Source organism: Prionailurus bengalensis, chromosome D3 (assembly GCF_016509475.1).
Source record: "Prionailurus bengalensis isolate Pbe53 chromosome D3, Fcat_Pben_1.1_paternal_pri, whole genome shotgun sequence".
In the NCBI taxonomy this organism is placed as follows: Eukaryota; Metazoa; Chordata; class Mammalia; order Carnivora; family Felidae; genus Prionailurus; species Prionailurus bengalensis.
Window position 1 is genome coordinate 41,451,588 of NC_057356.1, and position 12,828 is coordinate 41,464,415.

A 12,828-nucleotide genomic window follows, 5' to 3' on the forward strand; every position below is an offset into this window, starting at 1 on the left:
CTAGTAAATCATCTCAATGTTAAAATGTTGGGGAACTCTGGGGCTCAGTAATTGACCATCTTCTTTGTCCATCCTCACTCTCCCTTGGTGATGTGATCCAGATTCATGGCTTTAAATATCTATTTGCTTAACTCCTACTAATTTATTTCTTCAGCTAGGCTCTGCCTCTATACTCTCAACTTATATACTCAGTCATCCAGTTGATACCTTCACACAGATGTTGAATAAGCTCTTGAAAGAACAGATTCCTGAGATTCACTACCTCCTTTTCAAACCAGTATCTCCAGTATTCTTGTCTCAACTGATGGCAATCCCGTTCTTCCAATTGTTCAGTCAAAAACTTTGGTGTCATACTTGACATCTCTCTTTTTCTCATACTTTTTATCTGGTTCATTAGCAAATTCTGCCCACTCTACCACCTCCAGTTCTATCTTTCTGGCCCAAACCACCATCATCTGTCCTCTGAATAATTACAATAATTTTGCCTGCTCTTACAGGAATAACTTTTCCCGTGAAAATCTGGTCATGTTACTTCTCTATGGCTATTCTCTGACTCAGTTCCTGTCTTTGCCATGACCTACAAAGCTCTCCATAAACCTGTTTCTTGTTGAACTTCTTGGACTTTATTAACCCCTTTATCATTTTATCACACCTGCCACACTGACCCCCTTGCTGTTTCTTGCACACACTAAGAGCTACTACCTCTGGACCTTTGCTTTTGCCTTTCCTTTGTCTGGAACATTTTTCTGCTATATAATTGCATGACTGGTTTTCTCACTTCCTTCAGGTCTTGAGTTAAAAGTCACCTTCCCTGGCTATCTCATTTAGAAATTTTTTCCCCTCCCCCCCATACTTTCCTTCTCTGCTTTATTTTTTTTTAATGTTTACTTAATTATTTTTTAAAGAGAGAGAGAGAGTGAGAAGGGGAGGGCAGAGAGAGAGACAGACAGACAGAGACAGAGACAGAGAGACAGAGAATCCCAAGCAGGGCTCAAACTCATGAACCACAAGATCATGACCTGAGCCAAAATCAAAAGCTGGATGCTTAACCGACTGAGCCACCCAGGAGCTTTACTTACTTATTTATTTTTTCTTAACAATCATTTTTGTGTCTCTCACTATAGAAGGTAAGCTCCCCGAAGGCAGTGAATTTTGGCTGTTTTATTTACTGTTGTGTTGTCAGTGCATTGAAAATGCCTGGCCCCAAATAAGCATGTATTAGATATTTGTTGAATGAATGAAATAAATGAATTTGCTGTCCTTTTTGTTACTTACTTTTATTTTATTATTTTATTTTATTTTATTTTATTTTATTTTATTTTATTTTATTTTCCATCCCCTGCCTCTTCTTTGTTACTTATTTTTAAATGATGCAGGAACCATGAAAGAGATGGGCAGTGAGTTACAGTGGATCCAGGCACTTGGATTCTATTTATAGCAGTGCCACTAGGTAGCTATGTTGTTTGGGACCTGCTTTACTTTTTTAAGCCTTGATGCCCTCTGAAAAATGAGGCAGGTAGACAAGATAGATGGATGATTTCTAGAATCACTTCCATCTCTGGGTTATGTGACTCTGATATAACAAAGAAGATGCTTATAGGAATAAGGACCTGTGCTCTACTTAAGACCAACTTACAGCTTTCTGTGATAGCCAGAAAGTGTGCATTTCTTGGTCTCTCTGTTTGAAGTTTACCACCAATAATCTTTGTCTTTGAGGGAGGACCAAAGCCCGACAGTTGAGTAGAAGAAGAAGTAATTCCCCAGTTTTAGTTCTCATGTCTCATCTGTCATACTGGCTTAGCATATTTCCTCACCAAGCTGGAACTTATTTTGTACTACTTGCAGTAATGCTGATGCTGTTAATATCAAGTTATATTTTTCCTAAGTATTTCTACATGTATCGATTGCCATCATCACATCACCATTCAGAAGATGGGTCAAGTTTTGTCAACATTTCCACTTACAGAAGCTGGAAACAGAGAACCAGAGGATGATGAATTGGCCCTGTCACAGAGAAAGTCAAGGCCAGAATTCTATAATAAGCAGTGTTCATTTTTTACTAATAAAGTGCTGCTGTTAGAAGCTGAAGTCAGAACTGGTAGCATTCTTGCCATCTCCAAGTCTGGAATGGTAGGTCATTTAGAAACACTTACATAAATGTTTCTGCAACTCATGGAGTGCCAGGAATGCCACGAAATTTTGTTGGTGGCTTACAGATTTCCAGTACTATGTGGAGTGCAGAAGACAGAATCTCTTGACTCTGGGCTTTATAGGATAAGTACCCTTTCCCTTCTCTCTACTCAAATTACTTGAAGATAATGATCCTTTCTAGGCATTTTGCCAGAGTAGGAATAGAATTCTGTCTGCTAAATTTCTGGTCAAAAAAAGTGAATAGGTGGAAGAAAATGTGCCTAATATGTTTCTCAGTTGAGAGCAGAAGTGAGCAATGATAGATATAAGTATATAAATAATTATTAACCAGTGCAGAATTTTTAAAGGCAAGAATTCAAAGGCAACTTTGGAAACTAGGAAGTTTATCACAACATAGAAAGCATAAATAAAATACAAAGACTTAGGTATCCAGGCTCAGTATTTAGAACATAAATGAGTTCAAAATCAGATATGTCTCTGAGACCAATTGGAATTTATCCCATCCTGGGTAGATTTGTCTTTTGGTAAGAAGGGGCTCAGAAACTGAGGTATACTGTACAGGGTTCCGAGATTGAGTATATGCAAGCTACAAGGTTGAACTGTGTCTCTTTTGCTGGAGAACCTGGATTCCTTACTTATTATTTTAAAATACAACAATTTTTGATAACAAAGTCAAATATGTCCCATTGAAGAGAAAGTTGAGAAAACTGAGTGTAGTGAGTATAATGTAAGTAATATTATCTCTGAGTTTTTACTGTTGGAGATGAATGCTTAAGGTAGGAAGTGCCAAGTGTGTATGCATTGTAGGTCTGTATAGCTCGAGCCCTAATGCCATGGACACTCTTTCTGTCAAGGGGACAGATTAAACCTTCCTCTTGGCCCCTCAACCCCAAGGAGAATGCAGCTGTCAGAGTGGACATTTAAACACATGAAGTTTATATTGGTGCTGCCTAGACTAGCAGGCAGATAAAAACTATTCCAAGAGTTAGATAAAGCAGGCTACAAGCATCTTGTAAAGCATATTAGTATGAAACAAGGCTTCAGTATAAATCAACAGGTAAAGAAGAACTTTGAATAACTTCGTATGCCAAGACTGATACTACTGAATGGGAGTAGCATCAGTCCTAGGGCAGCATACCTTAGAGATATTCAGTATATGTGGGGCTACTCAGGAAGATGGCTCCAGATGAAGCAGTTAAGGCTCTGCTTTTAGTTATACCAGCTATGTGTGCCTGCTAGAGTATTCAAAGGACCTGAAAGTCAATTTCACAATATTAGTGCTTATTGTTTATACTTGTGTTTTTTTTGTTTTTTGTCTTTGAGTTTGGATTGAGTCCTTCCCAATGAGTACTTTTAGCTTACTCATGGTCCTTAGCCAAAAGAACCCCTCTAGGAATCATTACATTTATTTTTTGTTATATAAATGAACCCATTTATTATAGGCTAGCTTCAAATGGTGGAGCTTCAACTGGTCTTTCAACTCCTTCAGTCTTCTTTTTTTTTTATATATATATATGAAATTTATTGACAAATTGGTTTCCATACAACACCCAGTGCTCATCCCAAAAAGTGCCCTCCTCAATACCCATCACCCACCCTCCCTGCCTCCCACCCCCCATCAACCTCAGTTTGTTCTCAGTTTTTAAGAGTCTCTTGTGCTTTGGCTGTCTCCCACTCTAACCTCTTTTTTTTTTTTTCCTTCCCCTCCCCCATGGGTTCCTGTTAAGTTTCTCAGGATCCACATAAGAGTGAAACCATATGGTATCTGTCTTTCTCTGTATGGCTTATTTCACTTAGCATCACACTCTCCAGTTCCATCCACGTTGCTACAAAAGGCCATATTTCATTGTTTCTCATTGCCACGTAGAATTCCATTGTGTATATAAACCACAATTTCTTTATCCATTCATCAGTTGATGGACATTTAGGCTCTTTCCATAATTTGGCTATTGTTGAGAGTGCTGCTATGAACATTGGGGTACAAGTGGCCCTATGCATCAGTACTCCTGTATCCCTTGGATAAATTCCTAGCAGTGCTATTGCTGGGTCATAGGGTAGGTCTATTTTTAATTTTCTGAGGAACCTCCACACTGCTTTCCAGAGCGGCTGCACCAATTTGCATTCCCACCAACAGTGCAAGAGGGTTCCCGTTTCTCCACATCCTCTCCAGCATCTATAGTCTCCTGATTTGTTCATTTTGGCCACTCTGACTGGCGTGAGGTGATACCTGAGTGTGGTTTTGATTTGTATTTCCCTGATAAGGAACGACGCTGAACATCTTTTCATGTGCCTGTTGGCCATCCGGATGTCTTCTTTAGAGAAGTGTCTATTCATGTTTTCTGCCCATTTCTTCACTGGGTTATTTGTTTTTCGGGTGTGGAGTTTGGTGAGCTCTTTATAGATTTTAGATACTAGCCCTTTGTCTGATATGTCATTTGCAAATATCTTTTCCCATTCCGTTGGTTGCCTTTTCGTTTTGTTGGTTGTTTCCTTTGCTGTGCAGAAGCTTTTTATCTTCATAAGGTCCCAGTAATTCACTTTTGCTTTTAATTCCCTTGCCTTTGGGGATGTGTCGAGTAAGAGATTGCTACGGCTGAGGTCAGAGAGGTCTTTTCCTGCTTTCTCCTCTAAGGTTTTGATGGTTTCCTGTCTCACATTCAGGTCCTTTATCCATTTTGAGTTTATTTTTGTGAATGGTGTGAGAAAGTGGTCTAGTTTCAACCTTCTGCATGTTGCTGTCCAGTTCTCCCAGTACCATTTGTTAAAGAGGCTGTTTTTTTTCCATTGGATGTTCTTTCCTGCTTTGTCAAAGATGAGTTGGCCATACATTTGTGGGTCTAGTTCTGGGGTTTCTATTCTATTCCATTGGTCTGTGTGTCTGTTTTTGTGCCAATACCATGCTGTCTTGATGATGACAGCTTTGTAGTAGAGGCTAAAGTCTGGGATTGTGATGCCTCCTGCTTTGGTCTTCTTCTTCAAAATTCCTTTGGCTATTCAGGGCCTTTTCTGGTTCCATATGAATTTTAGGATTGCTTGTTCTAGTTTCGAGAAGAATGCTGGTGCAATTTTGATTGGGATTGCATTGAATGTGTAGATAGCTTTGGGTAGTATTGACATTTTGACAATATTTATTTTTCCAATCCATGAGCAGGGAATGTCTTTCCATTTCTTTAAATCTTCTTCAATTTCCTTCATAAGCTTTCTATAGTTTTCAGCATACAGATCCTTTACATCTTTGGTTAGATTTATTCCTAGGTATTTTATGCTTCTTGGTGCAATTGTGAATGGGATCAGTTTCTTTATTTGTCTTTCTGTTGCTTCATTGTTAGTGTATAAGAATGCAACTGATTTCTGTACATTGATTTTGTATCCTGCAACTTTGCTGAATTCATGTATCAGTTCTAGCAGACTTTTGGTGGAGTCTATCGGATTTTCCATGTATAATATCATGTCATCTGCAAAAAGCGAAAGCTTGACTTCATCTTTGCCAATTTTGATGCCTTTGATTTCCTTTTGTTGTCTGATTGCTGATGCTAGAACTTCCAGCACTATGTTAAACAACAGCAGTGAGAGTGGGCATCCCTGTCATGTTCCTGATCTCAGGGAAAAAGCTTTCAGTTTTTCCCCGTTGAGGATGATGTTAGCTGTGGGCTTTTCATAAATGGCTTTTATGATGTTTAAGTATGTTCCTTCTATCCCGACTTTCTCAAGGGTTTTTATTAAGAAAGGGTGCTGGATTTTGTCAAAGGCCTTTTCTGCATCGATTGACAGGATCATATGGTTCTTCTCTTTTTTTGTTGTTAATGTGATGTATCACGTTGATTGATTTGCGAATGTTGAACCAGCCCTGCATCCCAGGAATGAATCCCACTTGATCATGGTGAATAATTCTTTTTATATGCCGTTGAATTCGATTTGCTAGTATCTTATTGAGAATTTTTGCATCCATATTCATCAGGGATATTGGCCTGTAGTTCTCTTTTTTGACTGGGTCTCTGTCTGGTTTAGGAATCAAAGTAATACTGGCTTCATAGAATGAGTCTGGAAGTTTTCCTTCCCTTTCTATTTCTTGGAATAGCTTGAGAAGGATAGGTATTATCTCTGCTTTAAACGTCTGGTAGAACTCCCCTGGGAAGCCATCTGGTCCTGGACTCTTATTTGTTGGGAGATTTTTGATAACCGATTCAATTTCTTTGCTGGTTATGGGTCTGTTCAAGCTTTCTATTTCCTCCTGATTGAGTTTTGGAAGAGTGTGGGTGTTCAGGAATTTGTCCATTTCTTCCAGGTTGTCCAATTTGTTGGCATATAATTTTTCATAGTATTCCCTGATAATTGTTTGTATCTCTGAGGGATTGGTTGTAATAATTCCATTTTCATTCATGATTTTATCTATTTGGGTCATCTCCCTTTTCTTTTTGAGAAGCCTGGCTAGAGGTTTGTCAATTTTGTTTATTTTTTCAAAAAACCAACTCTTGGTTTCGTTGATCTGCTCTACAGTTTTTTTAGATTCTATATTGTTTATTTCTGCTCTGATCTTTATTATTTCTCTTCTTCTGCTGGGCTTAGGCTGCCTTTGCTGTTCTGCTTCTATTTCCTTTAGGTGTGCTGTTAGATTTTGTATTTGGGATTTTTCTTGTTTCTTGAGATAGGCCTGGATTGCAATGTATTTTCCTCTCAGGACTGCCTTTGCTGCATCCCAAAGCGTTTGGATTGTTGTATTTTCATTTTCGTTTGTTTCCATATATTTTTAATTTCTTCTCTAATTGTCTGGTTGACCCACTCATTCGTTAGTAGGGTGTTCTTTAACCTCCATGCTTTTGGAGGTTTTCCAGACTTTTTCCTGTGGTTGATTTCAAGCTTCATAGCATTGTGGTCTGAAAGTATGCATGGTATAATTTCAATTCTTGTAAACTTATGAAGGGCTGTTTTGTGATTCAGTGTGTGATCTATCTTGGAGAATGTTCCATGTGCACTCGAGAAGAAAGTATATTCTGTTGCTTTGGGATGCAGAGTTCTAAATATATCTGTCAAGTCCATCTGATCCAATGTCTCATTCAGGGCCCTTGTTTCTTTATTGACCGTGTGTCTAGATGATCTATCCATTTCTGTAAGTGGGGTGTTAAAGTCCCCTGCAATTACCACATTCTTATCAATAAGGTTGCTTATGTTTATGAGTAATTGTTTTATATATTTGGGGGCTCCGGTATTCGGCGCATAGACGTTTTATAATTGTTAGCTCTTCCTGATGGATAGACCCTGTAACTATTATATAATGTCCTTCTTCATCTCTTGTTACAGCCTTTAATTTAAAGTCTAGTTTGTCTGATATAAGTATGGCTACTCCAGCTTTCTTTTGGCTTCCAGTAGCATGATAAATAGTTCTCCATCCCCTCACTCTCAATCTAAAGGTGTCCTCAGGTCTAAAATGAGTCTCTTGTAGACAGCAAATAGATGGGTCTTGTTTTTTTATCCATTCTGATACCCTATGTCTTTTGGTTGGCGCATTTAATCCATTTACATTCAGTGTTATTATAGAAAGATACGGGTTTAGAGTCATTGTGATGTCTGTATGTTTTATGCTTGTAGTGATGTCTCTGGGACTTTGTCTCACAGGGTCCCCCTTAGGATCTCTTGTAGGGCTGGTTTAGTGGTGACAAATTCCTTCAGTTTTTGTTTGTTTGGGAAGACCTTTATCTCTCCTTCTATTCTAAATGACAGACTTGCTGGATAAAGGATTCTCGGCTGCATATTTTTTCTGTCTAGCACCCTGAAAATCTCGTGCCAATTCTTTCTGGCCTGCCAAGTTTCAAAAGAGAGATCAGTCACGAGTCTTATAGGTCTCCCTTTATATGTGAGGGCACGTTTACCCCTTGCTGCTTTCAGAATTTTCTCTTTATCCTTGTATTTTGCCAGTTTCACTATGATATGTCGTGCAGAAGATCGATTCAAGTTACGTCTGAAGGGAGTTCTCTGTGCCTCTTGGATTTCAATGCCTTTTTCCTTCCCCAGTTCAGGGAAGTTCTCAGCTATGGTTTCTTCAAGTACCCCTTCAGCACCTTTCCCTCTCTCTTCCTCCTCTGGGATACCAATTATGCGTATATTATTTCTTTTTAGTGTATCACTTAGTTCTCTAATTTTCCCCTCATACTCCTGGATTTTTTTATCTCTCTTTTTCTCAGCTTCCTCTTTTTCCATAACTTTATCTTCTAGTTCACCTATTCTCTCCTCTGCCTCTTCAAGCCGAGCTGTGGTGGTTTCCATTTTGTTTTGCATTTCATTTAAAGCGTTTTTCAGCTCCTCGTGACTGTTCCTTAGTCCCTTGATCTCTGTAGCAAGAGATTCTCTGCTGTCCTGTATACTGTTTTCAAGCCCAGCGATTAATTTTATGACTATTATTCTAAATTCACTTTCTGTTACATTATTTAAATCCTTTTTGATCAGCTCATTAGCTGTTGTTATTTCCTGGAGATTCTTCTGAGGGGAATTCTTCCGCTTGGTCATTTTGGATAGTCCCTGGTGTGGTGAGGGCCTGCAGGGCACTTCCCCTGTGCTCTGGTGTATAACTGGATTTGGTGGGCGGGGCCACAGTCCGACCTGATGTCTGCCCCCAGCCCACCGCTGGGGCCACAGTCAGACTGGTGTGTGCCTTCTCTTCCCCTCTCCTAGGGGCGGGATTCACTGTGGGGTGGCGTGGCCCATCTGGGCTACTTGCACACTGCCAGGCTTGTGATGCTGGGGATCTGGCGTATTAGCTGGGGTGGGTAGGCAAGGTGCACAGGGGCAGGAGGGGTAGGCTCAGCTCGCTTCTCCTTAGGTGATCCACTTCAGGAGGGGCCCTGTGGCAGTGGGAGGGAGTCAGATCCGCTGCCGGAGGTTTGGCTCCGCAGAAGCACAGAGTTGGGTGTTTGCGTGGAGCGAGCAAGTTCCCTGGCAGGAACCGGTTCCCTTTGGGATTTTGGCTGGGGGATGGGCTGGGGAGATGGGGCTGGCGAGCGCCTTTGTTCCCCACCAAACTGAGCTCTGTCATCCGGGGGCTCAGCAGCTCTCCCTCCCTTTGTCCTCCAGCCTTCACGCTTTCTGAGCAGAGCTATTAACTTATGACCTCCCAGACGCTAAGTCGCGCTTGCTGTCAGAACACAGTCCGTCAGGCCCCTCCGCTTTTGCCAGCCAGACTCGGGGGGTCTGCTTGGCCGGCAAGCTGCCCCTCCGCCCTGGCTCCCTTCCGCCAGTCCGTGGAGCGCGCACCGCCTCTCCGCCCTTCCTACCCTCTTCTGTGGGCCTCTCGTCTGTGCTTGGGTCTGGCGACTCCATTCTGCTAATCCTCTGGCGGTTTTCTGGGTTATTTAGGCAGGTGTAGGTGGAATCTAAGTGATCAGCAGGACGCGCGGTGAGCCCAGCGTCTTCCTACGCTGCCATCTTCCCTCGAGCTCTCCTTCAGTCTTCTGATGGCCAACTTTACTATGATGGCAGAAGTGGTGTTGTAGGACCAGGCACCACTGGCTATGGTTTTCATGCAGGAACCACAATGGCAGATTCCCACAGCTCGTCTTTTCATCTTGGTTTGGCCACAGAAGGAGCAAGTGTACTTGCAATGTGCCCTTGCAAAGTGTACTTGGCATGCTGGCTTATTTCAATCTTCTGCACGATTTTCCTGAGGGAGACACCATAATGGGTCCTGTATTTACCAATGATTCAGACCTTCTTGGCATGTTTAGCCATGTTGCCACAAACTAGGTCTGAGCCCAGAGAGCATGGGATTATTACATTTAGATACCTGGATTGAGTGAACTCTGAATGTTACTGGTAATCGTGGAGATCCTGACCTTCAATGACTGCTGTATTAGCAGGGCTGATTGCTGTTTCAGTAGCAATTTACAGCGCACATCCTCTGAGAGATACTGGTTAGAGTCCCTTCCTCACATGCATTACTTCTGAAATTATGTGCTCTTATAGCCTTAGGTTTTATTGTAATCTCTGCTACATAATGCACAAAAATACTTATGAATGTTCTAATAAACATTTTAATATTCTCATAAAGGTGGTTTTCCAGAAGCTATAAAGATACAGATAAATCTGTCTTTCTAGCACACACACATATATACACAGGAAAGAAAACGAACTGCTTTGGACACACAAGCTCATGTGCTAGAGAGCATAAAAAATCTTCTTTTCTCTTTATCAAGACCTAACTTAAACTGCCACTGAGTTAGTTCTTCTACCCAGGGGACTCACTGTCTAGTGGGCAACACAAATTTGACTATATTACTCTTCTGTATAAAACCTTTAGTGACTCTTCATCACCCATGGAATACAGCTCAAAGTCCGTCATGGAAATATGCCATGGACTTCATCTTTTGTCATTTCTGCCTCACATTATTTGCTTTAGATGCAGCATACTATTTCTGGTTCCTTGCACATATCACACAGTTCATTGCCTCCTTTTTCAGGCTTATCCTCTTCCCTTTAGAATATCTTCATCTCATTTTCTCCTGACTATTCAAATTAGTCCTTAGTTCAAGTGTTACCTCTGCCCTTTAAGATAATGTCTCTATCTATATTAAAAAAAATAACTAATTAAAAAAAGATAATCTCTATCTTATTCTTTCTCACCTCCAATACGACCTTATGTTCTTAACTGGGTGGGTGAGGTAGCCCTCTGAATTCTCACTGCACTCAATGCAGATCACCGTGGGACACATTTTATTTGTTTATTTGTCTGCCTCCTTCAATGGACTCCAAGTTCTTTGAAGGCAGAGGTTTTTGGTTTTTTTAAATTTCTTACTAACCTTTGGGTTTCCCATTGTCTAGCTAAATGCATGATATATAGCAGCTGAAATAAGTTTTAACTATTTATTCAATTGAAATAGTATCATTCAAAAAATAGCAGTCTTAAGAAGTCCAGCAGAGCTAGTTCTGACAGAACACATTTTAGTCTAATGTTGAAGTCTAGTGAGAATGATAACTTCAATATGGTTTAATTTCCACTCATGTGGGTTTACTACCAGTTGGCAAACAAGCCACATAAAGAAAGCAAGCAAGAAAGAGGTAGAATGGATGGTTCTTACATACCTCCTCAGGTTCTCAATACATATTTTTTAATACTTCAGTATCTCCTCAGTTCTTCAAGGAACTGTGCTTAAGGGCACTGAGGTGGCTCAGTGGGTTTTAATGTCCAACTCTTGATCTTGGCTCAGGTAATGGATGTCACAGTTTGTGAGTTTGAGCCACATGCCAGGCTTTGCACACAGTGTGGAGTCTGCTTGCGATTCTCTCTCTCTCTCTCTCTCTCTCTCTCTCTCTCTCTCTGCCCCTCCCCCACTCATCACTATAAACTTCCCTCTTAGAACTGCATTTACTGCATCCCAAAGACTTTGGAATGTTGTGTTTCCATTTTCACTTGTCTCCAGGTAATTTTTGTTTTTCTCTTTGATTTCTCTGATGACCCCTTGGGTGTTTTAGTAGTATGTTTTTTAGCCTCCATGTGTTCGTGTGTTTGTAGTTTTTTGTTTTTTTTTTTTTTTTTTTTGTGATTCATCTCTCGTTTCATACCTTTGTGGCTGGAAAAGATGTTTGATATGATTACAATCTTTTAAAAATTTTTGAGACTTGTTTGTGGCTTATCATGTGATCTATCTTGGAGAATGTTTCATGTCCATTTGAGGGGAATTTGTATACTGCTGTTTTTGGTTGCAATGTCTGATATATATCTATTAAGTCTGTCTGGCTTAATGTGTCATTTAAAGCTGATGCTTCCTTATTAGTTTTCTGTTTGGATGATCTATCCAATGTAAATGAGCTGTTCAAGTCCCCTATGATTATTGTATTATTGTATTGTATTTCTCTCTTTGTGTCGGTCAATATTTGCTTATAATTAGGTGCTCTGTGTTGGGTGCATATATATTTATAATTACTGTACCCTCTTGTTGGATTGGGTCATTTATCTTTATGTAATTTCCTTCTTTGTGTCTTGTCACAGGCTGTTTTAAAGTCTATTTTATCTGATATAATAATTGCTACTCTAGTTTTCTTTCCATTTCCATTTGCATGAATATCTTTTTCCATCCTTTTACTTTCAGTCTGTGTGTCTTTAGGTCTGAAGTGAATTTCCTGAGGGCAGCATATAGATTAATGTTTCTCATCTTTCTTTCTTTCTTTCTTTCTTTCTTTCTTTCTTTCTTTCTTTCTTTTTTTCTTTCTTTCTTTCTTTTTTCCATTTAGCCACCCTATGTCTTTTGATTGGAGAATTTAGTATATTTACATTTGAAGTAATTATTGATAGGTATGTACTTTTTGCCATTTTGTTAACTGTTTAATGGTTGTTTTTGTAGTTCTTCTCTGTTTCATTTTATCTTGTTTTCTTCCCTTGTGATTTTATGACTTTCTTTAGTGTTCTGCTTGGATTTACTCTCTCTTCCTCTCTCTCTTTTTCTTCTCTTTTTTTTTTTAGTAATGTATCTATTATAGGTTTTTGGTTTGTGGTTACCATGAGGTTCACAGATAACAATCTATGTATATAGTAGTCATTTTAAGTTCATGGTCACCTAACTTTGAATGAATTCTAAATGTACTACGTTTTTACTTCCCTTTCACAATTTCTTATGCTTTTGGTGTTATATTTTATATATATTTTTAATATATATATAATATATGAATAATTTTTTTAATGTGTTGTTGGAT

General features: G+C 39.6%; 1 pseudogene; it reads right to left on the minus strand.

Annotated features, from left to right (window-relative positions):
- Positions 1–329: 329 nt before the first annotated feature.
- Positions 330–9,870, minus strand: LOC122469992 (annotated as a pseudogene).
- Between the last annotated feature and the right edge of the window lie 2,958 nt (positions 9,871–12,828).